This window comes from Neopsephotus bourkii, unplaced genomic scaffold, assembly GCF_033783945.1.
Source record: "Neopsephotus bourkii isolate Nb327-2 ecotype Australia unplaced genomic scaffold, CSIRO-AGI_Nbou_v1 NB_991, whole genome shotgun sequence".
NCBI lineage: Eukaryota > Metazoa > Chordata > Aves > Psittaciformes > Psittacidae > Neopsephotus > Neopsephotus bourkii.
In genome coordinates, this window is record NW_026901483.1 from 1,080,848 (window position 1) to 1,108,825 (window position 27,978).

General features: G+C 36.9%; 1 long non-coding RNA gene across 2 annotated transcripts in view; it reads right to left on the minus strand.

Moving 5' to 3' along the window:
• The window catches only part of LOC133215623 (uncharacterized), a 77,237-nt gene extending 57,141 nt beyond the window's left edge, over positions 1 to 20,096 (minus strand). The window contains exons 1-3 of one of the 2 annotated variants that reach the window (XR_009726433.1): positions 20,069 to 20,096; positions 18,928 to 18,985; positions 5,570 to 6,222 (exon numbers count right to left, since the gene is read on the minus strand). This is a non-coding gene — a long non-coding RNA (uncharacterized LOC133215623). Of the gene's footprint in view, positions 1 to 5,569; positions 6,223 to 18,927; positions 18,986 to 20,068 lie in introns of those variants that run through there. The other variant, XR_009726434.1, reaches the window with a different exon arrangement.
• Between the last annotated feature and the right edge of the window lie 7,882 nt (positions 20,097 to 27,978).

Genomic DNA, 27,978 nt, shown 5'->3' on the forward strand with positions numbered 1-27,978 from the left:
GTGTTATTAAGTTGTTGGGGTTTTTTTAATACCTGGTTGCCAGTTACTCTTGAAGGGATTATTTTTTTTCATGGCATCACCAACACCACAGTGTTTTAACTACAGCTGTGAAAACTAAGTAGTTGTTTTGCTCTTCTTTTTGGAGTACATAAAAATGCAAAGCTTGTCCTTTCTCTATCAGCTTCATAATATTTGCAAGTAGCTTATGACTTCTAAACACTGAAGATAATTGCCTGTCCCTAGAGATGGACCTGATCCCACCAATCCATTGCAAGAAGACTCCCACTGACCTTATATGACCTTCAGTCATATAACCAAAGCCAGTACATTACACCTGGAGTACTTATATCAGATTTGTGGACAGGTTAATAAAAAGTAAAAACCACGTTGCTAAGCATAGCACAGAACTGGCTCTCAGTGGAGAACTGTGTGAGTAACCCAAGGTCACTTCCCAGCTCTCCCAAGTGTGATAATACAGCGCACTTCCAGCACAGTAAATGGACCTGCTCACCCTTTAGTTTTAAGAAATATTTTTAGGCTAGGGATATTTTTCAGCTGTTTAAAGCCTAATAAAGATAGAGCACAAGTAATTTACTATGTCATTCTATGTAAGTAATTCTCATAAGAAGTCAAATTTCAGATACTCTGTGAAAGAATTTTTTTCAGGCTTGACAGTGTTATTATTTTAGAATTTAAATGACATATTGAGATACATTCAATGCTGAATACTGTGGATCAAAGGCAAGAGTTCAATGGAAGAAGAATTCAGTGGTTATAAAAACGTTAACAGAAAATCAAGTCCAGCTGTCGATACTTTTCAATAGAGATTTACATCAAGCCACTTTAAACTCCTCTCATAATTCTTCAAGCATTCTGTTATAAATCAGATCAAAATGTATTCCTAGTCAAGTCTCCTTTTTCTTACAGCATTTGATGTGTGTCTGTTGGATGAATTTCAAAAATTTTCTTACATGAAGCACTCCACAACTCTGAGACTACAAAGTAGAACAACACAAAATACACAAAACTTCTCAAATTCCTACTCTGGTGGCTCATCTCTTTAGCCACGAATTTATGGTTTTGGTAGAACAGGAAACATTTTGTTGGAAAGCAGCATTAAGATGAGAATGAAGTCAATCAGTTGCCAGATCACTTTTCATGACCTTCACCAGACTAAAAGTTAATCTGTATAAACTCATTTGGATTCTGGAGTACTGAAAACCACACTGTGGGGTTTATGTAATTTCCCTAACTGATTTAGGGAGAAGGCTCTGATTAGAGACTGTGAAATCTAAGAGAATGTTTGATAGTTTTGACATAGTAGTTTCTGCAACCAGCATTCCTGGAACAGACTGGCTTTGTGTGAGGATTTCTAAATGGAATCAGGGAGAGAATCTGCAGAAAACAAGTGAAAACTGTTTGGTTATTAGGTAAAAATATACTCTGTGGGGAAAAGCTCCAAACCCATCGAACTGGCTCACTACAAATAATGAAGTCCAGCTTAATATACTTCCATGGACAGAGATGGGTTGGAGGAATGATACCAGCTGATGTTTCTAGCACAACTCCAGAGCTAAGGTACACATTCACAGCAGATTTGCATCTGTCATATACCAAAGAAAAAGTGAACGAGGATTTTGTGTACTTATCTGATGTATCTTATAGTACAGTTTGAGAAGGAGCATATTTTTAAATAAAAGGGAATTGGTTTATTTTTCTGTAAAGAAGAGTCTCCCTTTCTATCCATATCCTAAGCGTCATTGCAGTAAAAGTATATCCGAAAATATTCCTTGCATTTCTGTAAGCTTTTTTAAAGAAGAGGATGCTTTAGCATGAAGCAAGATATCCTTTGGGAATGAAGTTACCTTTAGATGTTAGTGGAGCCTGATGGGACAAGTTTCATCACTTCAGAGTATTATTTATTTCTCCTGAAAAATGATGCCACCAGGTGCTGCACCTGCTCCTTGCATATTGATAAACTGTTGAGTATTGCATGCGCAGTCAGAAATATTACTGTTCGTGGGGAAATGGGAGGAGGCAAGATGTTCAACTGACAGAGTGTAATCGCAGTATCTTCAAAATACAGTGCATTTGTTGTATCAAAAATACAGGTGATCTTTCTGGGCTTCAATTCAAAAGCTTCTTCAAGTAAATTAGTAGGTATTTCTGCTAATATGATTTAAGACAAAAGAACTGTAAAGTTATCCCTACTGGAACTTTGAAATTCATTTCTAATTTGGCAAAAGACCACTTCCCTCTGGTAGGAGATCAAGCCTGGTAAATGAAGATAGCTTATTTTGCATGCACATCTGTGGAGACAGGCAAGCAATTCTTTGGTTCAGGCAGATAAATTGCCAACTTTCATATTACAAAAGAGAGTTTAATGCATAGCAAAACAACTACTGTGGCTATTTGCTGTTGCTAACGTAACAGCAAAAACTGTCTGATAGAAAAGCAGTAAAGAAATATACCATAGAGTGGACAGATGTCCATAGTACATTAAGAAGAAATCTATGTCCTCTTAGATTTAAGGAAGCAACTGCATTCCTATGATTTACTATAATTTATCTGGTTCTTAGCAAATTCTGTCTTAATGATGCTCACAGAATAACAGATGCATATGTATTCTTTTTCATGCTTTAAGAGTCCATTTAACTTTTGAATGAAGGAAAGAGCACTTAGATGAGCAGTCACTGATGACAGACTATTGTTAAAAAGCCATCATATATTCAGATCCATCTGGTGCTATCCTGGGAGCAATGTGTTACGAACTAATAAAATTACTGTAGAGGTAGGGAAACCAGCAAAGATAATTTAAAAAGAACAGCCATTTGTTTTATTGACAGAAGCATTCCACTGGTCTATATCATGCAGATCACTTTTTAAAATATCATTTTGGCAAAAAATCCTCATTTAAAAATGTCTCAGTCATATCCAGATTCATATTAGTAATTGTTTCAATTTTCTATAAATAATTATTACATTAAAATATCTGTTACACAATGCTTAAGACATGTCTGAAATGTGAACATAAGCCTGAAATATGTTTTCACATTTCTGAAATAAGCCAGTAATAAATGTTATATAAATATGGAGTTAGTCATATTATTAGGACAGTGAGTACATGAAAAATATTCTGATTGGTTTTCATAATTTATCTACTCTATCACAGTATGTTAGAGATTGGAAGGGACCTCAAAAGATCATCTAGTCCAATCCCCCTGCCAGAGCAGGAGCACCTAGATAAGGTCACACAGGAACGTGTCCAGGCAGGTTTTGAATGTCTCCAGAGAAGGAGACTCCTCAACCTCTCTGGGCAGCCTGTTCCAGTGTCCTGTCACCCTCACTGAGAAGAAGTTTCTTCTCAAGTTTAAGTGGAACCTCTTGTGTTCCAGTCTGTACCCAAGTGAGTCCTGGCCTTGGGATGGCCGCTGTAGTCAGGAATCCTGTCAGCAGGGAGGGCTGCCGGGGAGGTTCTGCAGCCTCTGCTTTTGCCGGTGTGCAACAAAGCGAGTGGTTTTTTTATACTCTATCATCTATTAAATACTACATAAACGTGTAATACTTATGTAGCCCCTTCAACTTAAGCACAGCTGAATGGCTACACTCAAAGAGTTGCGGTGAATGGCTCCATGTCCAAGTGGATTCCAGTAGCAAGTGCTACTCTTCAAGCTTGAGAGCTGGGCTTGTTCAGCCTGGACAACAGAAGGCTCTGGGGAGACCTTAGAGCTGCTCCAAATGCCTAAAGGGGTCAACAAGAAAACTGAAGAGGGGCTGTTGATAAGGGCCTGTAGGGATAGCACAAGGTGGAATGACCTTAAACTGACAGAGGGAAAATTAAGATGAGATATTGGGAAGAAGTTCTTCTGGGGAGTTGAATGGTGGTGGATGGTGAAACAGTGGAAGAGGTTGCCAAGAGATGTCTGTTCAAGGCCATGCTGGACGGGGCTTTGAGAAACCTGTCTAGCGGAAGGTGTCCCTGCCCACGGCAGAGGGGTGGAACTGGATGATCTTTAAGGTCCCTTTCAGCCAAAACCATTCTATGATAAGTCTATCTAATGGCTCTTCAAGACTGTTTTTAGCTCCAGGTTTTCAGTCATAACTGCTTACTCTTCTCACTAAGGAAACTGATCATGGAGGAATAACAGCAAAATGTGAATCTAGCTGTGTAAAGCTTTGTTTTCATTGCATCTGTTTGAATGGCTTATATTTAATTGATGAATCTCAGTGTTTGTCCCTGAATGACTTTCAGTTCCCCAGTGTCTCAATCAGCACAGTGCAGGCACACAAACCACAGGTGGGCTTCCTCACACTATTATGCTGACATAGCTTTGCTCTTCATCTCAGATGACCACCTGAGACGAATGTAACATATATTTTTATCTGGGAGTGTATGCAGTCTTTGGCATTTTCTTAGGCAGACCATTGGTTTCCTCTGTATGCACCACATACAATTCAAACAGCAAAAGTTCAAAGTGTAATTTTTATTTATTTAGTTGGGGGTTTTCTTGCACTGATTAAGGACAGGTTCATCCCTGAGCTCTAAGAATAAGAAGCTCTAAACATGGAATATGTAAGGTAAAAGTGAAAGGGTATGGGTGTTAGCTACCAAGACATATGGCTGGTAAAAAATAAGTAAGAATGCATTAACACATTTAATATGTAACTACTCTTTTTTTAAAGACGGTCTTATTATACAAGGGCATTTGTGTTAGTTTCTGAGACACACATGGCTGGTAAAAAAGGATTAAAATAAATGCATTAACAGGTTTTGTATGCAATTTCACTCTTTAAAAGGGTCTGATACATGGTATCTTTCCTTTATTCTTTACAGAGCAGTGATCAGAGGGAAAAGAGATTCATTAATACACTTATTAGCACTCACAGGCAGAGAATGTAATCATTACTGTCATGGCTCAGGTGTTTTGTGAATGCAACTGTAGGATCAAATCATACCACACTAATGTAAACTGCAATGAAACTCTACCAGATTTTCCTATTATTCGAGTGTTTAAACTGTTTTGTCATAGATATATAGATCCATGAAGGACACTGACTATAGTCACTGACTTTCATTATCATCATCTTCCCTTTTTTTAATAAAAATCAATAATCAAGCTGTCATAGTCTGTTTTCTGCAGATACATTCCAATTCTGGTGGATTGGACTGATACATGTCAGGGATGTAAAATATAAAAAGACATTTGACAGAAGTATTAATTACTTTGGATTTTCTAGTAGAGACTCAGATAATGATACTGTTTCTAAAAAGGGGGATAAAATACTACATCATTATTAGTTTACAAAGAAAAAATTCTGTAGACAGAATATCTGATAAAAAAAAAGCCTTTGACTGACTTCAGAGGGAAATCTCACTCTGAATTTTGTGCTTAGAAAGGTATTAAGTATCTTGCCTTAGTATACTTTGTGTTGGTTTCTGTACTTGCTATTTAAATAAATGTTATTTAATGCAATAATAAATTAATAAATGGAATCACAATATTTATTATTATGTGATCTATGTATGAACATTCTACAATAAAACTTGAAGAAAAGCAATTAAAAAAAAGATACATAAAAAGGGACACCACTATTTGGAGTTGAAAATACATTTATATCTTAATCTGACAAAAACTGAGTTTAGAGCCACAGCTCTTCTGTTTAGGAAGGTAGGCTTGTCCTGCAAATCAAACCTTATCCTCAAGCATGCTGCTTCTTTTCATATTTAAGCTGGTCCAACTACAAGGGTGTCGCTAGAAGGGAAGCTTCCTCTGCACCAATTCAGGCCCAGGGAGGTTTCTCTGGATACAAGATCAAACCACTGTGCAATTGTACAGCAAGTTAGATCAGCTCTCTGATCTGTCACTACTACTATTTTTAGTGTGGTAGCTTTCTAGTGGATAGGCAAGCTGAACCAACTATCCTTTGCGATCATATATTTGTTAGATCCAAGACAGAAGATGGGATCTTTCCTGGCAGAAAAGGTCTGTTCCATGATAAAAATGTCTTTTGCACTAGTCTGATTTTTCATTCTCAGCCCAAAATTCCAGACACTCTTGGTGGTAGTTCAGATCAGAATTGGTGCTAAACTTACTTCCAGTGTTTTAAAAAGTAACTTGGTATAGTGTGAAAACTCATATCAAAGTGCCTGAGCACCCTTGAAGTTTGAACAACCTCATTTACACATCTTGTTCTGACAGAATTATATATTACCATTCCGTCCTGCAGGGAGAAAACAGATCACAACTTTGTCACTTGTGTATATAAAATTAGCATACCAAAGGTTTACTCACAATATGAAAACAGTCGGAGTTTTTAGACCCTTTCGTTGAATGCAAAGTGTCTTAATAAATGGTTACCTGTACCCAGTCATTTACATGGCAGTAAATCCATAGCTTAAAATTCGTGAGGTACAACACCGTGTGCTGTCTTGAGTGACTACATTGGCATGTGTTATGTAAAACTTGTCAGATCTGAAAATTCTGAATTCCCCTTAGTGTCAAAGAAAAATTCAGACACAGAATGATAGAGAGCTGCAGAAATTCAGAATTAGTCATTTTTCATCACTACTAACTGGAGATCTGAACTGGAAGAAATCTGTACTGAGCTGAAGCAAAATTTAATGCAACTTAGAAAGGCTTAAAGGAACATAATTTTTTGCAAGTTTTTAATAGGAAGTATCTAAAAATGTAGCTGAAAGGACACAAATATATGTGTCCTTTCCAAGTCAGGTCATAGTATTTTCTATCATACTTCTGTCTGGGATCGACAGCAGATACAAGCTAGTAAGAGGAAGCATACACCACATTCCCCACTTATATGTTCCTACTTATCAGGCCTATCTGGTTCTGTAACTTCCTGCAGTGGCAGCCATTTCTACATGTTCTTCCCCCTTCCTCAGTGTGCACACTTAGAGGCTCTCCTTGTAGAATTTCGTTCATCCAGAAGTTAATTTCTCTAAGCAATTTTTCTAAATTACTTTCAACTTTGTATTGTAACGGTTCAAAATGAATCCAAATGTGATTGACTTCTTCATTTGTAATCCTACTGGGCTTTTCTTCTTCCAAATGAAATAACACCCCAAAGGAATGTGGTTTAGGATTTGTTTTATGAAAGCCTGAAAGCAAAATTGCACAGAAAGTTCATTCAATCATGTAAGACTGAAAATTTAAGCATAAAAGTGACAGCTGTGTTCTTGAAATCCTCAACACCAACACAGTATAAAGAGAGAAAGAGTGCTTAAACTAGGAACCATTTTTCCTGCAAAATTTGGTTGCCCGAGGCAATTTTGTCTTCTGCAACTCAAAGTAGCCTCAAGATGTCTGCACCCAGTATTTCCTCTTAGGAACTTAGAGGATCATTATGCACCTGGAAGTCCATGGGTCATATTAACCACACACCCTATTAGTCCCTGTCTGGTTTCATTTGGGGGCTTATTTCTCCCCACAACACAAGTCTGACTTGCCCTGGAAAAGCAGGTTATCATTGTATTGCCCCTGTTCCTCAGAGAATATTAGCAGAGGGGAGACGAGTGGAGATGGAGAATTAAGCACTATAGGCCAGAAGCACACAATAAAAGTGACCCAACAGCACAATGGTTATAGCATTGAACTGGAGAGGAATATAGACACACATTCCACACCCTGTGCACTGAATACTTAATGCAAGATATAAAACATTCAGTGTGGTAAGGATAGAAGTGTATAGGGTTTCTTTAATCCTGTTGAGGCTTAGAGTTGGGGTAAGAACTGATCAGCTCAAGGCTGTGAAAACTAAAGTACTTCCTAGCATGTACAGAAGGAAAACTTCATATAAGAAATCCTAGACAGTCAATTAAATCATTAATATTAATTAGGGTTATACAAGGGAGACCTACATGTTTGGGTAATGTAGAATTAAGGCCATGAAAACCTTGATATCACTTGATATCACTGATTGGCAGTCCCCAGAAACTGCAGGTCAATGCTACAAGCAAAACTGCCTGCACACTGCCCAGGCAGGAGCAAAAAAATGCTAACACAGAAGCACTGCAGAAGATGAGAAAGATGGGAAACATTGTAAGAAATCGTTCGAAAACACAGTGGTAAGATATAGTAAGAGCACCAACTCTGTAACACAAAACACTCGATATCAGCCTGTGGGTTGGGAAGTAACAGTTACATTCACAGAGGTACAGCAGTAAAGAAAAAAATGCCTAAGAGCAATGCCTGAAACTTGCCATCAAACAGATCTTGAGAGGGGACTAACAAATGGTCTGCATTTATTTAGTATCTCAGAAGTAGTCTAGAGAAATTTCAAGCTCACAGATGCAGTGCCATTTCCAACATCATCTGTCAGGGAAAATTCTTGATCTCAAAACAGCTTTAGTTTCAACCAATGATCACCACAATAAGGCTCCAGCATACTAAATATATGCTTTCCCCAAGCAATTAATCATTATGGAAGATTCTGATAGCTCCTTCTGGACAAAGACTGTGATGATATTTAAATGATATTGATGTTGCAAAAACAAAAGATTAAAGACCTTACAACCAGATACAATGTATTATATTACCGAGGATTAGATATATACATGAAAGCTGTACTTCGCTTTTACTGTTCTTAACAATAACTCCATACAAAAAATGTATCCCCAGAATACAAGACATATTGGTGAATTTTTAACAAGGTTGTTTTTATCTTAAACCTTTGGCCTGCCTTCTTCAGAAGTGGTACAATATCTGTTAACCCATCAGCACCTCCTAACAATTTCTGAGTATACTGACATATTTTAGACTAAAATATCAAAGAGTTAAGACTCAAAGACACTAAATTTCTGAAAGTTTCTTGAAAACTGGAGGCTGCATAGAGGAAGCACAGGAAAATTGAAATACCCAAATCAGGGTAAGACTGTAATGTATACTCAATAGTAATCTGTGCTGTTATATCTGCTCTCTTACTAACGGTCTTACTAATTGCCTGCACAGTTATTGGACTCAGCTTGGAACCAGTTGGACTACATAGCACCTCGTGCAGTCAGTTCATATGGAGCAAACGTTATCAGGGAAATAAGGGCATGGGAAAAGCTGATGCCTCTTTGCTGAAGAGAGGAAACAGCATAAGCTACAACTTGTAATTAGCCAACTTTCATGATTTCATATTAATTTCCTATTACTTCATTATTTTCATCATGCTTTTATCCTGCATTAACTAATAGCAAGTATGTTAAAAAGGTGAAGAAACTTTAAACTAAACTGACCTTATTCCAATTAAAATAACGTTTTTATTAATGCACAGACTTAAGGGAAAAACCTGCATTTTAAATGTAAAAATCTGCTAAACTGTCATAAAGAGAACTCCAGTAGTAACAATATCTTTAAGGAACACATAGTGCTCTACCTATAGATTCAATTTCCATTTGGATGAGAGTGGTTTATCACATGTATTCTTAACAATGTAGTATAGCAAGATGTTTATTTCACAAGAGCAGTTTCAGAATTAGAAGGCTGTATAAGAATTTGCAGAAGTGGTCTTCGTTTGTTATGACACTTGCAGCAAACTGTATCTTGGAAACATCAGGTACTCAGAGCATTTCATGTGGGTTATCTCTCACTGAAGTATAACTTAGTTATAAGTGCTTTTTATATCTGGAAATACTGACCAACAGATCAACACATTTCTCTTGCAAACAGTACTGAGTTCTTACTGTTCTTGCTAATATGTCCAAATACTTGCACTGAAAATGCTCCACTAACTTCATACTTGGCCAAATTTTCCCTTTGCCTAGTCTAATCCTGAGATCTCAACTGCATTCTCTTAACTGAGAAGGCTGATTGTTTTGCTTTATGTTTGTTATTTAAGTCAAGTAGTATCCTAAAGAAATATTTAAGACATTGCTTTCAAAATAGTAGTCTCTGCTTACCTCAGTTTCCTTTAGTTACTCTGTACACCAGGATAGCTGGAATGATACCGGATAGTGTTATCCATGCTCTTTCCTGTGTTTATTGAGCTTTTGAGGAATTATCATTTCATTAAACTACTTGAGGAATTAACACTTTCCTTAAATGAATAGGATAAATGAAGTTATGCATATAATTTAGATCTTTTTCTCCTAATATACTTCCAAAGCCTCTCTGGAGTGGCATACAAATATATCTTTTGAGTTTTTAGTTGAAGAATGGAATTGTCTGGCTCTTCTTACCATCCATAAAATAACAGAATGCCTTCCTTTGGAAAACAAACAACAAAAACCCAATTAAAACCCCAAAGACCTGCAACTTAGTTTGCACAAAAACAGTATTAAGAGGTTGGAGCTTTGGCATTTCATCAGTGAATGACATACTTAAATGTGAAATGAAAACCACTTCTTAAAAAGTACACTGAATTAAAATAATCTGTCAAAAGAACTGTCTATTGTCCTAGGAGGATGTGAAATAGGAATTTGTACTCTTGCTATAGTAAGTTCAGTCTTAATTTTTGAATTCTGAGTTACAGAATTTTGGCATTATTTGTCAAAATTTGTTGCTGGCAATATGACAAGAAATTAAAACACATAAACAAAAGAGGAGAGGCAAAGTAATACAATCTAACAGTGAAATAGCAGCAAGGTAACTGTAGTCACATCAATTCTAACACCAATTTCTACTCACAGATGTAGTGTTCTAGATTCTGTGGTACAAGCCTTACACCTACCACCTTTGCTAGCTAGAGAGATCATTTTTCTCTTCTGAAGACAGAAGAGAAGGAAGGCTGGTCTAGTAGTGACCATGCTGGCCAGACTTCCAGGAGGATGGGGTTCATATACTGAAAAAGTATATTTAACTTCTTTGAAAAAAGTCATTAATGTCTGTGTCTCTTTTCACTAGCTACAAGTTGTGAACTAAAAAACATCTAATAATGCATCTTTGGGAACTGTATAACGTTGTCTTTCATAAGAAAAGTTTGGTTCCAAATTAAATATGCATCCAAACATCAAATCTAATCCCAGTTACAGATCGAATCTTCGAGGAGATTATTAACATGCATATGATATTGTTATAGTAATATTTTTGAGTATAAATAAAAGCAATAATACCATGCATGCTAAAATCGTGAAAGTAGTTTAAAAAACAAACAAACAAAAAAACAACCAAAAAAACCCCAAACAATTGAAAGGCATTATAATGTTTCTACAGCTGTCCTTCTGCCTCTACACAGGATGCTCAGGACCATACTATCAGAGTCAAAAGTCAATAGGTCATCTACTGTTCTATGGATGTAGGATATTGCCAAGTATCTCATTTAATTGTGCTTTATTTTGCCTACATACAGTGAAAGCTTTAGCATTTTTTCCTCTTTCTGTAAGTTTATTTCAGAGTTCAAAGTAACTCTGCAGCTGGAGTACACAGTTCTTTGGACTCCAGTCCACGTGCTAGTACAGTGAACTACGCCACTCCAGTATATCCATTGGAAACGATTTCAGGAAGAGGAAGAGCTGGAGTAGCTTCTTTAGAGATAACAGGAAAACAATAAGTACATAACAGTAGATTCTCTGGTCTTGTTCCCTTCCTCCCTATCTTCCCGTTCTTTATTATTCTCAACAAAGCTGCACCCAAAGAAAGCGACACTGGACCACTCCCATTTCCAGCTAGACTTCCTACCTACATTTTCTCAAATATAAGAAGAGCAATATCATAAAGGTGTAAACTCTTTAGCTGAAAAACTCTGCAGTAAGGCTCAGTAGACTTACTATACCAACACAATTTTAAAAGACATTCACAGTAATATATCTGTGTTTAAAATTAATTGACTTAGGTATCCTGTATCCACGGAAACTGTCAAAAACTAGATAAAATCATGGCTGATCCAAAACATCTGTAGTTAGTTTTGTTTTAAATATTCATATTTATACACATCTTCAACATATGCAATTCATAATAAAAAGCAGTGCTGCAACAAATACCAAGCACTAATGTTTTGGTTATTTAAAATAGGCAGCGAGAGAGTACAGCCCACATTATAAGTACATAAATTCTACTTAGTTTGTACTATCCTCTGGTAAGTATAATACAAAGCAAGTATTAAAAAGGGTAAAAAGCAGGCAGTACTGTTCCTACAATTAAAGTAATCTCAATCCTTGAATTAAGCCACTTTTGAAAATAAACCTTTCCTCAGGAAAGCCACTCAGCTGATCCTTTGCACAAGAAAAAATACAGCTTATAAGAGTGGAGCCTTTAAAACAGCTCTGGCATGTTAAATGTGTGGACATAAGACCTGTTTGGAATGTACACATCATAACAAATTTAGAATTTAACTTTAAAAAGGGTTGTCTTTCCCTGAATGTGTCAAGGCTTTCTACACCTTTGGTCACAGACATAGATCTGTTTTGTATTTGGCATAAAGAAACAAACTACTGGTATGCTGTCAGTACTACTTAATGCACAGAGAACATTCAAACCCATACAAAGAGAAACTAAACATTATTTAGGAGAACAGCACTCCAAAATCTAATAACAGCATCAGTTCTTAATAGGGACAGGATTACCTAATCATTCTAAAGATAACATTAAAAAAATACAGCCCCAAAGGATTTTTCAACCCAAACAGGCAATCAATGGGTAACAAGCAAGCCAAGTAACTAATATATGAGATGCTTATACAGTATATATGAAAATTCAAAAAAGCAAGTATGGCTTGTAACTAAAAAGGCTAAATGTAAAGCTTTTACCTATCCTGACAAAGGCAGGCAAAAGATGGTTCTGAAGAAGATGTTTTAAGAGTTTTTAACACAACATTCCGTTTTGCAACCTTTCAGCAAGATCCTACAAATTAACAGATGAATTATACTAGAGGGCTTTGTTTAATGCTTTTGGGGAAAACGAGGTACTACCAAAGACCAAGGACAACACTGCTCTAGATGTGAATAAGCTATCTTTATGTCCTCATGGTAATTCATTATTTGCTATTTATGGCAAAAAAAGTAGGCAGAAAAGGGTCAGGCTTATGAGTAGTTAAAGAAAGAAGAAATAATCCTTGCCTACTGGGTGATTAAAGCAGTGCCATTTTGTGCTGCTCAGTAGCATACTGAGTTGTTTCCAGGAAAGAGAAAAAGTGTTGAAGTTTGCCAATTTTATAAGTAGGTTTGTTATTAAAGGTCAATGTAAGGCTAATCAGTGCTTAATTATTTTAATCTCTTCATTGAAACTGAAAACAAAGGGAGGATTTTTACCTTCTACAAAACACTCAGTAAAGGATCATAAATAATTAAATCCAAAGAAGTTAAGCTTACAAACTGTTACAGATGTGATAATGAAAATTAAAGTACAGAAATGGCTTCTTTTTCCTCATTCAAATCGAGTAACAGTATTTTAGTGGTTATGCCAGAAGACCCAAATCACAGGGCAAATACCACAATCCCAGTATCTATTTGTGTTGACACCTTGTGCATTCAAACGCGCAGCTTTTTCACTGCAGGAACCGATTTGGTAAAAAGGTTGCTTTTCTGTCAGATTTATAACACTGGTCGTGATGACACTGTACTTTGAGGTGAAATTGTCATGTCTTCCTTTGCTGAGAGGAGTCTTTCTGCAACACTACAACATTAACCTTGAAATGCTGCAGGGTGATGCAGCTCCTCAGACCAGTATATAAATTGTGGCACAGCTATTTGTCCCTTGAGCCATTGAAGGACTCTAAAGGTTTAGCCAAAACCAGCCAACTTATCAACAACTCAACTCTCACAAAACTATTCCTCCACAGAAGATTTTCAATTACTATTTACTAAAATGGTTTCCTGGCATAAGACCTCACCAACACTTTGTAGAGGGCCAGAGATTTAGCATTCTCTGAAGCTTAATAATATAATGCTATAGTGGTAAAAATATGTGGACAGACATTTTTCTGCCTGTTTTTTTTCCATTGCTAAGACAACCATAACATTCCTCTAACTATCCTTAAACTTACATGGAATTTGGTCTTGTCTTATTCTTTATTCAGCTGCTCCACTAGAAATCACACTTTGATTTTCTTCTACAGTGTAAACCTCTCTGATTTAGATACTTTTCTGTTTCTTCTATCTGTAATGTGATGATGCAGTTCCTATGTCATTATTAATGATATTATATTATGACCTATTTGCCCTAAAATAGCTGGGTATCTGAAGGAAAGGGGGTGTGGGTATTGTTTTTACTATTCCTTCCATATACCAAATTTTTGTCACTCACAGCAGACCAAGAATAATGTTTCATGAGACAGGAAGCATATCACGCAGTGTTTCTGGAAGTAATATTGCTCTTTTCGTATATTCGTCTCATGTCCAGACAAATTCAGATGAGAGCCGGTTGGGCTAAACTCCTTTTCTAGGTGGGGTACAATCAACATGAAGAGGTTTGTCCTTTTTTTTTTTCTATTTTTAGTGATTAAAATTAGCCATAGGAATATCTTCAAAAAGTCAAACAACTTCTTTAACTTTCCATCCTTATGACCTGCAAATAATTATCCAGCTTTTCACCAATACTGGTTTTGGATTGAGATGCAGACTTTTGTTTCAGAGTTCATACTGCTTCTGAATTCTAAGCAGTTACAGTAGATATTCTAAGCCAGTCCTGGCAGCAGTGACAGAAAAAATACTGCAGTATTAGATTTCTGTAGCAATCAATGGAAAATCACTGGCAGAATCTACCCTAAGGTAGTCTTCTTACCTAGCATAATAATTAAAGCTGTATTTTTAAAGCTTTACAACAGGACAATAATTTCTGGAACTATAAAATTACTGCTATCAGTACATTAATTAACCCTCTCTCATTTCCCCAATTAATTTTTCCTGTTGTTTTTGCTCTACCTTTTGTTCTCATTAAGTGTTGTCCTGACCTTTCAGTCTGTAAAAAAAAAATCAACAAAAGGTATTTCATTTTTTATTAAAAGATTGATTGCAGGAGGCCTGGGACCACAAGCAAAAGAGACAGAGAAATAATCTATGCTCAAAACTTTATATTGCTATACTTTTATTTCTGAAGGTCCAAGATATCATAGACTTGTCTGTAATCACAAATAAAATTAAGAGAAAGGAAGTGGTCCATAAGGTAACTATCCTGAGTTTAATTCTTCTCATTAATCTAACTTATTGGTTGTGGCATGCACTTGTTCTACCCAGTGAAGGTTTAATAGCCCTGTTTCTTATACCATTACCCATACACAAGCCTGTTGATCAATGACAATTATTTCTTAATGAACATGCAATGACGGGTAAGCCCAGTGAGAAAGGAATAAGAAAAAAAAAATGAAAATCACTCACTATAGTCTTGATTGCAACCTAGCACTGTCACTTGTCAAAGTGCTACATTGGACAGGTTTGCTTAGCCAACATATACAGGAGTAATCAGCATGATCAGGTGCTTCAAAGCACTGGAAATCTTCAATGACCTGAAGTATATTCAGCTTCAAAAGGAGATGCACACAAAAGCATTCTCACTTTAATTGAAAATTCTCTTCTGGGTAGTTGTTTTTTAAAAAAAGCTCAGAGCTATTTGTTTCTTCCTGATTTTTCTAAACTGTTATTTTTTCTTGCATTCAAAGTTACATTCTTATTCCAGTTTCAACAATAAAACCTTTCCAGAAGCTTTCATGTGAAATCCACAGTGACTAAGAGTTATTTTAACAGTGCCTGATGTTCATGAAACATTGCACAGCCTGAGGAGCTAGAGTGCTATATTCACAAACCTAAGACAGCAAGGAGTCATGGTATGTCACATCAGCATCATACCGGTAAAACAGGTTACGGGCTTTACAAAAACAATGCAGGTATTTGCTTCTGTCATGCTGGCTCAGTGAACTCTGAAGTGAAATTCTGTAATATTTTGAACCCTAGTAGCAATCACCAATGTTCCATTTCTCATTTTTCTGTTCATTAGACAAGGCAGAACATCTATAAACAGAAAGAGTGTAGATGTAGATTACATACAAGGAAGAAGTTCTTAGGAGGGTGCTGAGGTGCTGGCACAGGTTGCCCAGAGAAGCTGTGGCTGTCCCATCCCTGCCAGTGTTCAAGGACAGCTTGGGCAGAGCTTTTAGCAAGCTGGTGTAAGTAGAAAGTGTTCCTGCCAAGGCAGGGGGTTTGAACTGGATGAGCTTTTAGGTCCCTTCCAACCCAAACCAGTCTATGATTCTAACTACAAAAGTTAAAATTATGCGAGAAAAGAAACCAACATCTAGGTGCTGATTCATGGGAAAGTCAGACCAAGTATTTCTGGAAATAAAACTACAAATTAGGTATGTGCCTGAGCATATTGAGGTAAATTCTGCAGATTCTCTGCCTCCCTTCTCCTCCTTTTTTAAATTTTGATGTAATATGACACTACGTGTCCTGTTTCTTAAACTGATATTTTGGCTTTTTCTAATATCAGAGATCAAACAACTCATTTAAAACTTCAGAATCAAAACAGGACATCATCATAGGTTGTCAGCACTTCCGTAGGACAAAACCAGCCTACCATGACTGAAAGGTCCAGTGAATTTTTAATGTGAAATGGTTTTAAGAAATAATATTTTCCAACATAAGTTGGAAAGATCGTTCCACAAGTCAGTTTCTCTACAGCTCTCTTGAACTCATGTTAACAATCCTTAATTTGAAAAATGGCCTTTATAACAATGGATAAGGATGCTCATTTAACAACTTTCTCAAAAGTTATTTGCAGAAGAGTATAAAGTTTATAGAAACTCCCTCTGCACATTTAAACAAGATTAAGCCAGTAAAAAAGGCAAGCAAGACCTATTTTCCATGTTATGTATTCATTTATTTACTTTCAACCTTGAAATAAATATTAGAGAGAACATTTTGACTATCCAAAGTTTCCTTCTAATACAATGTACCATTTGCCAAGCATAAAGGACAGTTAGACATTCAAATAACAGGTTATCTGTAAAGCACTGAAAAAACTCCATGTTTTCAAACACATCGCTAAAGGAACAGCTCTGGGAGGAAAAAAAGAATAAAAAAGAAAAAAAGCAAGAAATGAAAACTCCAGATTTCAAAAGCTTTTCTACCTTTAAAAACCTAGTCGGGGGGGAGAAGAAAGGAAAAGAACTGTTTCAAGAGAGATCAGGTAACTGCTCTAGGGCAACACTGTGTGGGAAAATAATTTAAATACTTAATTGTAATTTCTGTCAACAGAAAAAACTCATATTCATTCTTATCTCCTAAAATAGCTTGTCCAACATGAAAAAGTTTGATTGCTGAAGCAGGCTGTATCTGGGCAAGAACTGTAAACATAAACATACTTTTATTATGATTTCCCATGTCTTCAACTAAACGTTATCTTTAATGATAAGAATTACTTATGCTGCATTCATTCCTTTCTATCTCACATGTTTGGGGGTTGGTTTGTTGTTTTGGGTCAGGCAGGTAAAGATAGGAAAACTGATCTTAAAAATTACCAAAGAACACAGGACAGTTTAAAAGTTGAGGTGTTTCCTTTTCAAAGGTCATTTCCAGCTCATACTACGAAAAGCAAGAAAGCTGTGTGATTTCAGCCAGAAACTCTGAATGATGGCATGGGCATTTCCTAACTGACATGCTGCTTTCACAAATTATGATCATTAATGGAAAAAAATGGATTCCTTAAAAGTCTTTCCACTGTTACAATACTGACTACACCATCTTTGATGACTTACCTAACAACAGGATTTAAACTGAGTTTGACAGACGGTATTTAAGAACTTTTTTGGTAAAACCACAAAAAAAAAAAAAGCACAGAAAATGGCTACAAACACAAGTCTACGGATCTTACTTTTGTTACCACAGGGAAGCAAGGAAACCATTCCACCTCAAACTTAGTCCCTGAGGTTGTGAATTGAGTTCTTGAAAATGTGCCAACTGCAAATACTGAAACCGAGTATCTATCAGTTAAGAATCAGGGTGCCATATCACTTGCTTATTTCAAACAAACTAGAGAACAACTCGATTCCCTTTTGTTTTCCAAGTGAGGAAATACAAACCAAACACTTTACAATCAATCAGGCCAAAGGAATGTTACTAAATGCTCACAACCCAATGTTCAAGACTTCTGACTAACAGAAGTAATAACTTATCAAAACTTGGAAGGAAATCCTCAAAAGTATTTGTAATACAAAAAAATGAAATAAATAGTCCTGCTCTCAGATCTCATGGCTGATTCAGACTTTGGTAGCCTGGCTTTGTTTAAACACACAGGACACCTGCTGACATTAAGCTATGTATTTCTGACGGTCAGTAAGCACACGCTGCTCAGAGCATAGTTGTTTAAAATGCAAGTACAGCATTAAAAGTCTATTGTTTGTTTGAAGTTTGAAGCCAGCAGTACTGGGGGAAGCCGGGGGAGCAAGATAGTGCCTTCCAGCAAAACTTACTTTTGTCTGCCCAGATTTTGATACTCTTCACTCCTCACAAGGAGTGGGGCTATTTTTTCTGCAAATACCCAGGTGATCTTAGGGGAATTATTACCAGTCTGCCCCAGCTGCACATTAGCCAGGCGATCTGCAGCTGCAGAAAGACTGCACCTTAGTAGAACCAGATTCTTTTGCATTTTGCAAAAATGATCTAAGACTCGTAATTTCTCTTTGTTTTCTGTGACACCACTACTTACTTTTTAAAGGTATCTGATGCTATTATAAATGGAGAGCAATTTCGATGATGGGCAACAAAAAAAATTAGATTAGCACTCTTCAATGCCTTTGAAAAGCAGTCTCAGAGGAACACACCCACAAAAAAAAAAAAAGCCAAATGAGTGAAGTGTCTTACGCTAAGCACATAGATTTTTGATGGCTTTTAAAGAAACATATCTGAATGGTGGTCTTGGCAATCCTGAAGGTAATGGTTGGACTTGATAATCTTCAAGGTCTTTTCCAAACTAGCTGATTCTACAATTATGAAATACCATTTGAGGCATATATTCCCATTTGTATTTTCCACTAGGTTTTTTATTTTTTCCTCCTTACCTTGAGATTGCATAAAGATGGCCTATAATTTGTTATACATACATCTTTTAAGACTTCCCTGGGTTTACAAAAGAAAGACAGTAAATGAAAAATTAAATCTTTAAATAGTCAAGGACAAAGAATATTATATGTGTGTTATCACAGCTGTCTCAAATCACGGCAAGGCACTAAAAATGCCAGCCAGTTACATATGCCACATAGCTCTCTATTATATAAATCCTACCACTGCTATGTTCCTTTCCTGTTGGATGTGGAAGTATTAGCTGTATTTTATCACAGTGGTACGTCAAGAAAAGAAGGTTTGCTCTTAAAATGCCACTTGGAGAGTAAACAGCAGCCTGCAGAGCAGGATTTGTTTATATCACTTTTGGTACGATGAATAACATACTTAGAAAGATATACTGAATACAAAACATGGAAGTGTAAAAGTTGTGACTCGTGTTAAATATTCACTGCCATTTCTGCCAGCACTAGTATATGAACCTCATGTATTTCAGCCAAAGCCAATATAGGTCATTACTATATATCCCAACTAAAGTCTTTTGCACATAACTTGTCATGTTCTCTTTTTTCTTCACTTTCCACTTAATATTTCTGTCCACCTCTAAGAGTCACCACATCTCATCTGAGAGCTGCCAGCATTCCAATGATAAAAGAAATAATTCCTGCTGTATGCATATATATTAATACACAGGTATGTAGATGCACCTACACTGCAAGGTCCAAGGCACTACAGACTGCTGAAGCAGAGAATTCTGCATGGACAATAAGTTACATTAACACCATCTGCTCTCCGTTCACACATATACAAGACTCCCCAAATCCATAAATACTGAGTTAGGCTGCCTGCAACTAACATAAGAATTAAAAGGTTCAAGGTACACTAAACATTTTCCCTCTAAGACCAAGAAATTGCACATAGTATCTTCTAGTGCGTAGCACTTACCCTGCAATGTGTCTGGAGGCACCTCTAGAAGCACCAGAGTGGAAGAAGTTCCTCTAATGATGCAGTAAAAATACAGCTGTACCACACCATAGTCAGTAATTACTGACATCAAAGACTACAAGGGAACTTACCATAGATTCATACATATGTGAGGAAAAGCTATGTAATTCATGGAAATATAATAGCTTCACCGACCTTTACACACCACCCCCTCATCTTCACAAGCCATTGCAGGTCCACACACACACACCCTAACAGTATTTAAAGAGGCACAGAGCTTCTAGATCCACCTGTGACAAGTTTGCCAATCACCCTGGGGCAGGCTGAAGCCAGCTCTCCTTTCCTTGTAGCCAGTGGGACTGTGGTTCATGACAAACAAACAATATAAAAGCACTGTCTTTAGGTCTGAAAATTGGCCCAAACTTGGGTTTTCTCTCAGAGCAATGTTGGGATGCAGCTGAAACCTTTAGTCAGAAGCTGGTAAATGTTCCTGTTTGCTAAAGTTCAGATATAGCCTTGTTATTTTTAAAGTTTTTTCTGCCTATAGCACAGCTGTGTGATTGTCCCTAAAGTGTTCTTTAATGTGAGCTATCCATGGATACAAAGGATGCTAGAATCCTAGCAAAGCTTTTTCAAACCAATGTTGCCCGTTCAGTTGTTTACATTTGCTGTAAGATTCAATCTGCAGCTCAAGGGCAGTAATTTGTACATTATACTAAGGTACTCAATTCACAAAGCTCACGGGACAATAATGTTGCTGATAGCAGAAAGTCAGGGGAAGAAAAATGAAGAGTACAATATAATAACAGAAGAAAGCATCTTAAACATTATGAAATGCATTGCATAACATGTTACTCTATAAAACAATGACTGACTTCTCCTTGATCATTACCTTTTCTGAAGCAGATTAAGCAGTTACTGTCATATTCTGTGCACCTCTGCAACACATAACAGTCCTTCCCCTCTAAGCTGGGAGGCTGCACAATACTTTGGAACATATAAATTTCATTAAAATATCTGCACTACAATGAAATATCATTATTGGTAGGAAGATACCTGAATACCAGTGTAGCTAAGAGTTATTACATTATCTAATGTAAATTGTGTTTTCCAGGGGTTTATAGTGCATGAAAAACAGATGCAGATTTTGTTTCAGTTTTAGTCATGTGTCTACCTGCAAGGATTATTTTTAGTAAGTCATTTGGAAAAGACTGGTTGATCTAATGTACGTTATACAACAAACCAATCTAATCTATGTTGCTGTGTACATTGTAACTCAAAATATCTTAGCCACTGATAATTCATTAATGGGAATTAAATGCTCAGGTTTTAGAGCCACTGCTTAGACCTCAACAAAGGAAACTGCAGGAGTAGCTAGTTTTGCACTACTATTCTACTAAGATGTTTTACACAAGACTGGCTGTATGTATGACTTATTTCTTCCAAGCAACAATATAAATCCAGGTCCAAAGCCTCTGGAGTAAGCTTTATTGGAGAGAACGCCTGTCGAATGCAAATGTAGTTTACAGGTTAAATTCTAAGGTCTAAGTGTGCTGCTGCTGTTCTTAGTCAAGTTTATTATTTTGTTACACTTTCTATTGATTGCCATCATCACCCTATTGACTGGCTGTGTAAGTGTATGAGACAGTTCAGAAGAATCCCCACAGTTCATTCACAGTTACCAGCTGTGGGCAAACTGGGGGGATCTTGGTGGGAAACAGGATGAATTGCCTAATGATTCCTGCAAAAATATTCATTTTGCACTTAGAAATAAATAAGTAACAGGCAAAAGGCAGATCTGTGTGCCTGCTGAAAACTTACTTATGCCACATTAGAAAGATATATTTGACAATTCATTGTTTCACAAAGCAAACTCAGCAGTTAAGAAATTTATCTTGAAATATGCTTAACAGTTCTATATAACTTAGCACCCCTGCCATAAGGGAGTCAGAACATAGTGGGTGCTGTAGTCAGGGAGGGGAGCTATTCTCCAAAAACACAACTCCTCTTGGAAACCACCCCATAGACAACTTGCTCTCCTTTACCCTCCATGGCTTTTACATTGATCACTCTGGAGCCCATGACCCAGTGTTGCAGATGGACAGTGGGTGTCACAGAATCACAGAAAGGTTGAAGGTGGAAAGGACCTCTGGAGGTCATCTTGTCCAGCCCAGGGCCACCTACAACTTGCTGTCCAGGACCATGTCCAGACAGCTTTTTAGTATCTCCAAGGATGAAGACTTCACAACCTCTCTGAGCAATCTATGCCAGTGCTTGGTCACCCTCATAGTGAAAGTGTATTTCTTGATAATCTGATGGAAGCTCCTGTGTTTCAGTTTGTGCCCATGGCCTCTTGTCCTGTCACTGGGGTTCATTGAAAGGAGCCTGGCTCCATCCTCTTTGCATCCTCCTTTCAGCCATTTATACACATTGACAAGATTTCCCTGAAGCCTTCTCTCCTCTAGATTGAACAGTCCCAACTCTCTCAGTTTTGCCTCATATGAGAGGTACTCCAGTCTCTTCATCATCTTTGTGTCCCTTCACAGGACTCCCTCCAGTATGGTCATGTCTCTCTTGTACTGGGGAGCCTGTAACTGGACGTGGTACTGCAGGTGTGGCCTCATCAGTGCTGAGCAGAGCGGAAGGATCACCACCTCCCTCAACCTGCTGGCAATAAATATCATGCAACTGTTGAAATATGGAAAGTCAAAATCAGTTAATGAAGCCAGAGAGGGTACTAAAATCACTTTCTAACAAGTTATTCCATATTTACTTTCCATATTTTGCAATGACTTGTTCTACTATGGCCTTATCTTGAACAGAGGATTTAGGATACAACATAATATGAAAGATAGCACAAAAAATGTGCTTAAAATAATTTACAGTTTCTGTGTGTAAAGAATTATGCAAGCATACTGTTAGATACTTGAGTAATTAAAAAGCTAGGCTAAGTAAGTTGGAGGGAGTTTATGCTTATTCCAAGAATATTCATCTAAACTAGGAAAAAAATAACCAAACATTATTTTTCTGATATTAGGTCTGTTGTGAGACTGCATAGTGTGAATAAGAATATAGTGCATATTAATATTCCACAGTATTGTAGCTCATTCTTATGACAAATATTTTAATGTGAACAGACTAAAAATCCAATTAAATCATTGTTATAACAGTGCTTTAATTAAGGCAGGTCCTTTTTCTAACAGAAGACTACATTTCTAAGCTTTAAGAATTTTTTTTTAATATAAACCTGTAAAAAAAGGTCTAATTATCAATTAGTTTTAAGTTTTCTGGATTTATCCTCCATAAACACAATTTACTAAATGTTTCTGTGACAAACCTTTATCTTTTCTGAACTTTTCTCATTTAAATGCAAAATAAACATTTGAAGAAATGATTCCTAAATCTCTTCTAACTGAATTTACACTCTGTAGAGGCTCACAGTACCAATTCCTTAGCCACATCCTGAAACCATGTCTGCACTCCATTATAAATCAAGGATTCCTTCCGAAGGCGTTGTTCAAAGACTGTGTGGGTGCTCTCAACCTCGCCCATCAGGGCAAAGGCGTTACTTCCATTGTAGCTTTAGTGTGCAGTCTGAATCCACTATGACAGGGGACCATGTAATGGTACTTTATAGCCTCAGACAAATTTATCCAAATGAAAGATTTAACAGTCTGCATGACCTGATACACTTAAAGGTTTTGTTCCACTCACTAGTCCGCCCAGGTCAAGTCACACCTACTGATTTAATATAATACACCCAGCAAGGGAGATCATGTCCCATAAAGAGGAGACCATCATGCCAGGTAGCATGAAGAACACTGATTATCAGAACAGAGCCTTTCAAATGTAGCCTGTATGCTATTAAAATCCAACCACGAAATGAGAAGTTTTTATCGTCATTCAACCTACAGTACTAGCTTAAAATAGAATCTAATTCTGCCTGGCATAAAATATGTTAACATTAAAAGTTCTATTAATACCATTCAATAATATATGCCTTTTAAAAATATATCACAGAGGTCAATTTTGATTAAGATTAAAACTTCTCTATGAGAAATTACTTCATTATGCCCTCTGATTAATATAACAGTCTATTTTTCATATGTTTAAATAAATAAGTATGAGAGTGTCTCAAAGAGGTAAGTCTAACAAGAGAGACTGAAAATATATTGCTCATGGAAGTCCATCAAACTTCAGCTGCAATTCCAGCAGCGCTGCTATTGCATGGCTGTAGTGATATAGAGGTGCTGTAGTAGTGTTTCTATATTTACTAGTGTTTCTACAATACTAGTAGTGGCATGGATTCTTCCCAATGAAAACCTTGCTCTGCACAAGCAAAATGTCAGGATTTCCATTCACATTCTTAACACTACAACTATGTTTTCTACTTAGAAGAAAATTACCATACAGCTCCACATTTATCATTTCATGATGTTCTTCATGTTTTTGATTCAGCATTATGAGCTTGCTTTTAGCTAGGAGTTCATTATTATCCATTCAGAGGAAGCCAACAAAACAGTAAATTATGCATTTGAAAGCCCTGCTGGCTGACATTTTAAAAGTTCATTGGACTTTTCTATTCTTTTTACAGAGTAGAAATTTGTTGCAAACACTCAAGATCTGATAACTGATCCCCATTTAGATGTCATCGAGATGTAAGTGCAATGTGTTTTCATTAATATTTCATTGTGTAAGTGTTCCTTGCTTTGACATTGCCATCTTGTAGTTCTTTGTCCTACACCTAAAGAGCAACTTGTAATCAGAAAGGTATATTGGACTTCATTATCTGTCACCACACATTCTCAGCATAGAGAATGTTATTAAGTTATAATTGCTTCTGGTTTTTCCCTTACGGGAAGATGAGCAACATGTAATAACACAGGGAGTCATTAAAGAACAAATAAAGGTTGACAATAAGCATAAAACTGTCAAATACACGAAGGTTCCGGATTCAAAATTTTTCTTTACCCTTGTGTTGGTTTTTTATAGCCCAATGGGCCCATGGCAGCTCAGGTCATTAAGGAAAAGATGCAACACATGGCTGGGCTCAGGAGCCAGTGGCTGTGTGGTGCTTAGATGCTGGCTGGAGTTAAACCATGACACCGCTAAATACAACCTATGTTTAACTGATTGATGAAGACAAGCTCCATTTGAAATGTGGCAGGGTATTTTTTGGTTGCATGTTAAAATACTGGTTTTTAAAACCAAATTTCACATCAGGAGACACATGTCAATTAAATACACATGTCAATGTCTTTTTCCAAAAAAGTAAGAAACGTTCTTCTTGGCTTTGCTATTCAAATTGGCATGTCTATAAAATAATAAAAAATAACTGGCACTACTAGGTATTTCAGGTGAGAATACCTCAATAGGTACTGCAACAACTTGTGTAAATTCCTAAACTCTTGCAATAATTAGGAGTATAGCTTGTAGATGCAGATAATAGCGTTACTTTTTTTCTCATCCTCTGTAAAATTAAGCTTTGCTCTGTTACATTAGGGTAAATTAAAGACATAATCCAGAGTTCATTCAGAAAGATGTATCTCACTTTAAATAATTCAAATGGAAAGCAATACTTAAGAAGGTTTATCAGTAATGGTTTATCTACTACTAGGAACTTCATTGATAAAGAGAGAGAACCTCTCACACTTCCTCATATACAGGGCTGATGTGGTTTACTGAAGTTCTCAGTGAGCTAGCAGTTTAATAGCAGCTGAAAGAAATGTTGAAGTCAGGCAACTACACTGACACTGCACATCTTCCCTGTTTCTATTTCCATATTCTCGGTGATCATTATTTACTGCTCCTGCTGCAGGAGCTGAGGAGACTAGGTGAGTCTGCAGCAGCATTCCCTTGTTGTGTGCAATACAGAGCACAGGAACCAGGGTTTCCAGGTGCAAAGTGGGTTTATATCATGCCCCTTGTTTCCCTGCTTGCATCAACTTGGGTTGCTCCCTCTGCAAAGAGGAAGCAGGTGTCATAAAGCAAGTTATGTTGATGCTTTGCCGTCAGGAAATTCTCAAGTTGTCATACAAATCCTGAACTGCTCCTGTATGGCTTCCTTAACTCTTCATAGAGGTATTGAGCCATCAAATATATTGTACAATATTTCCACTTTACTGTGTGCTATAGGTTTTTTGTATTAGGAATAACTAACTGCATTGTGGAAGTTGCTGAGGGAACAGCTGCAGTACTTGAGTTCTGTGTGGGAATGAATTGGTGCTTCTGGCACAGGGGAAGGAATAAAAAGTGTCTGGGGCCTCTGGGAAGTTTCTGCTGAAAGAACAACACTGAAATAATTTCAGTTGTTACATTTAAGTTTCAGTCCCAAGCCCAAGCATTGCTCCTCTGAAGTAATGCTCCAAGCTGCCTGCAGACTCAACTGTTCCCTCACTGAGGCTATATTTGCTCTGTTCTGATTTTCCCACCCCCTAAGGGTCTGTGCTAGATACGGCACAGGTAGCTGGTGAGGCACTGGGCTGGACGGCCCTTGTTATAACAGTTCTGCTTAATCAGATGTGGACAGAAAACACGGTGTCAATTATCCTCTTGGCATTTATTCTCGTTACTATAGCAGGTTTGTACACACTGCGGCTCACATGATAAATGCCCCAAACTCCTTGTGGGGTGCTAAACATCCTGTGACAAACAACAAGGCAAAGCCAGTGCTGAGCTATGTTGGGGAAACAAGTAGCAAATATTATAGGAAAAATTACTGTATTTGATAGAAAGTAAACAGTGTTTAGCTGTAATCATCACAAAGCCTGATTACCTCTACCAGCTTAAATCACAAGCTACTGCATTGAAATTAGTGACACGATCAATACTGAAGTAGAGTCAGCATGAATGAAATAAGGATCATATCCACAGTCCAAACCTGTGGTTTGACTGTGCACAGGGGTATGACACTTTCATTTTACTACTGTATACTGAAAAAGCAAAGAGGTACCGGTAGTGAGAGTACAAAGTGATTTGTCCTGTCACCAATAACCAACATACACAATTACAATCCAAATGCTGCCTACAAATTCCATGGGATAGTATGTCATTACTATTTCTGTAATGACTGTTGAGTTTCTTTTGTTTTCTTTCTGGGAAATGTATGCTTCACTATCGTCTATTTCATTTTATATTTAGTTATATTTGGTTATATTCTTGTATAAGTTCTCTTTAAAAAGAGGATGCAGGGATAAAAAAATCATCTTTCTTAGAGAGATTTTACACAAGAATATAAAGAAATATCATATAAATCATAACACTTCATATAATATCAGTATATAATACTCAGAATTTTTTGAAAGCGTTTAACAGATATTTCCAAGAACACTGCCTTTATTATACCCCAGATCTTCCTCTTTTTTTTTTTTAAGGTTGTTATTTTGATACAAAAATGCCCATCCAGTGCTTCTCAAAAGGTGCTGAGTGCTTTGAACTGCTGATTGTACAGCAGGCGGTTAACGATGTTATATCCCTTATTGGTACCACTCACTCTTCTGGCAAGCTCAGTACAGCAAAGGAGAAAGCAGTTCCAAGCTACTGCTTTTAACAGTTTCTAATATCAGTTTTAAGACTTTTTTCTTTTTTCCTTTGGGAAGGGACACAGCTAATCAATGATTCTGCTGGAGCTGAGCCACCTTCATAATTATAAGACAAAACATCTGAAAACAGTTGGCATTTCAGTGGAGCAAAATCCCAATTCTAGCATTCTGGAATGTTTCCTCAGAAATTGAATAGAATACTTCTGGGATCTGTTTATTAAATTTGTCCCACATAGACTGTGACCTTTCAAAATACAGAAAAGATCATGTGGCAAAGCACTCTCAGGAGTGATTTTTCTTTTGGCTCTGACCTCTCCCTCTGACCTTGGGAGAAATGTTTTCTGTATACACAGCAGAGCAACTGTATTTCTTTTATTCTTTGAAAAGGGAGAAACAATCATTTTTGAATATTCATACATTTCTCTTTAAATATATGCACAGCAGACTATTGCATGAGACTTCTATAATTCTTGATCATTTAACATACAGGTCAGTAGAAAACATCCATAATTTAGATCCAATTTTTATTTTTGCAAGCCCAGAGAACACAATTTCTGACACTGA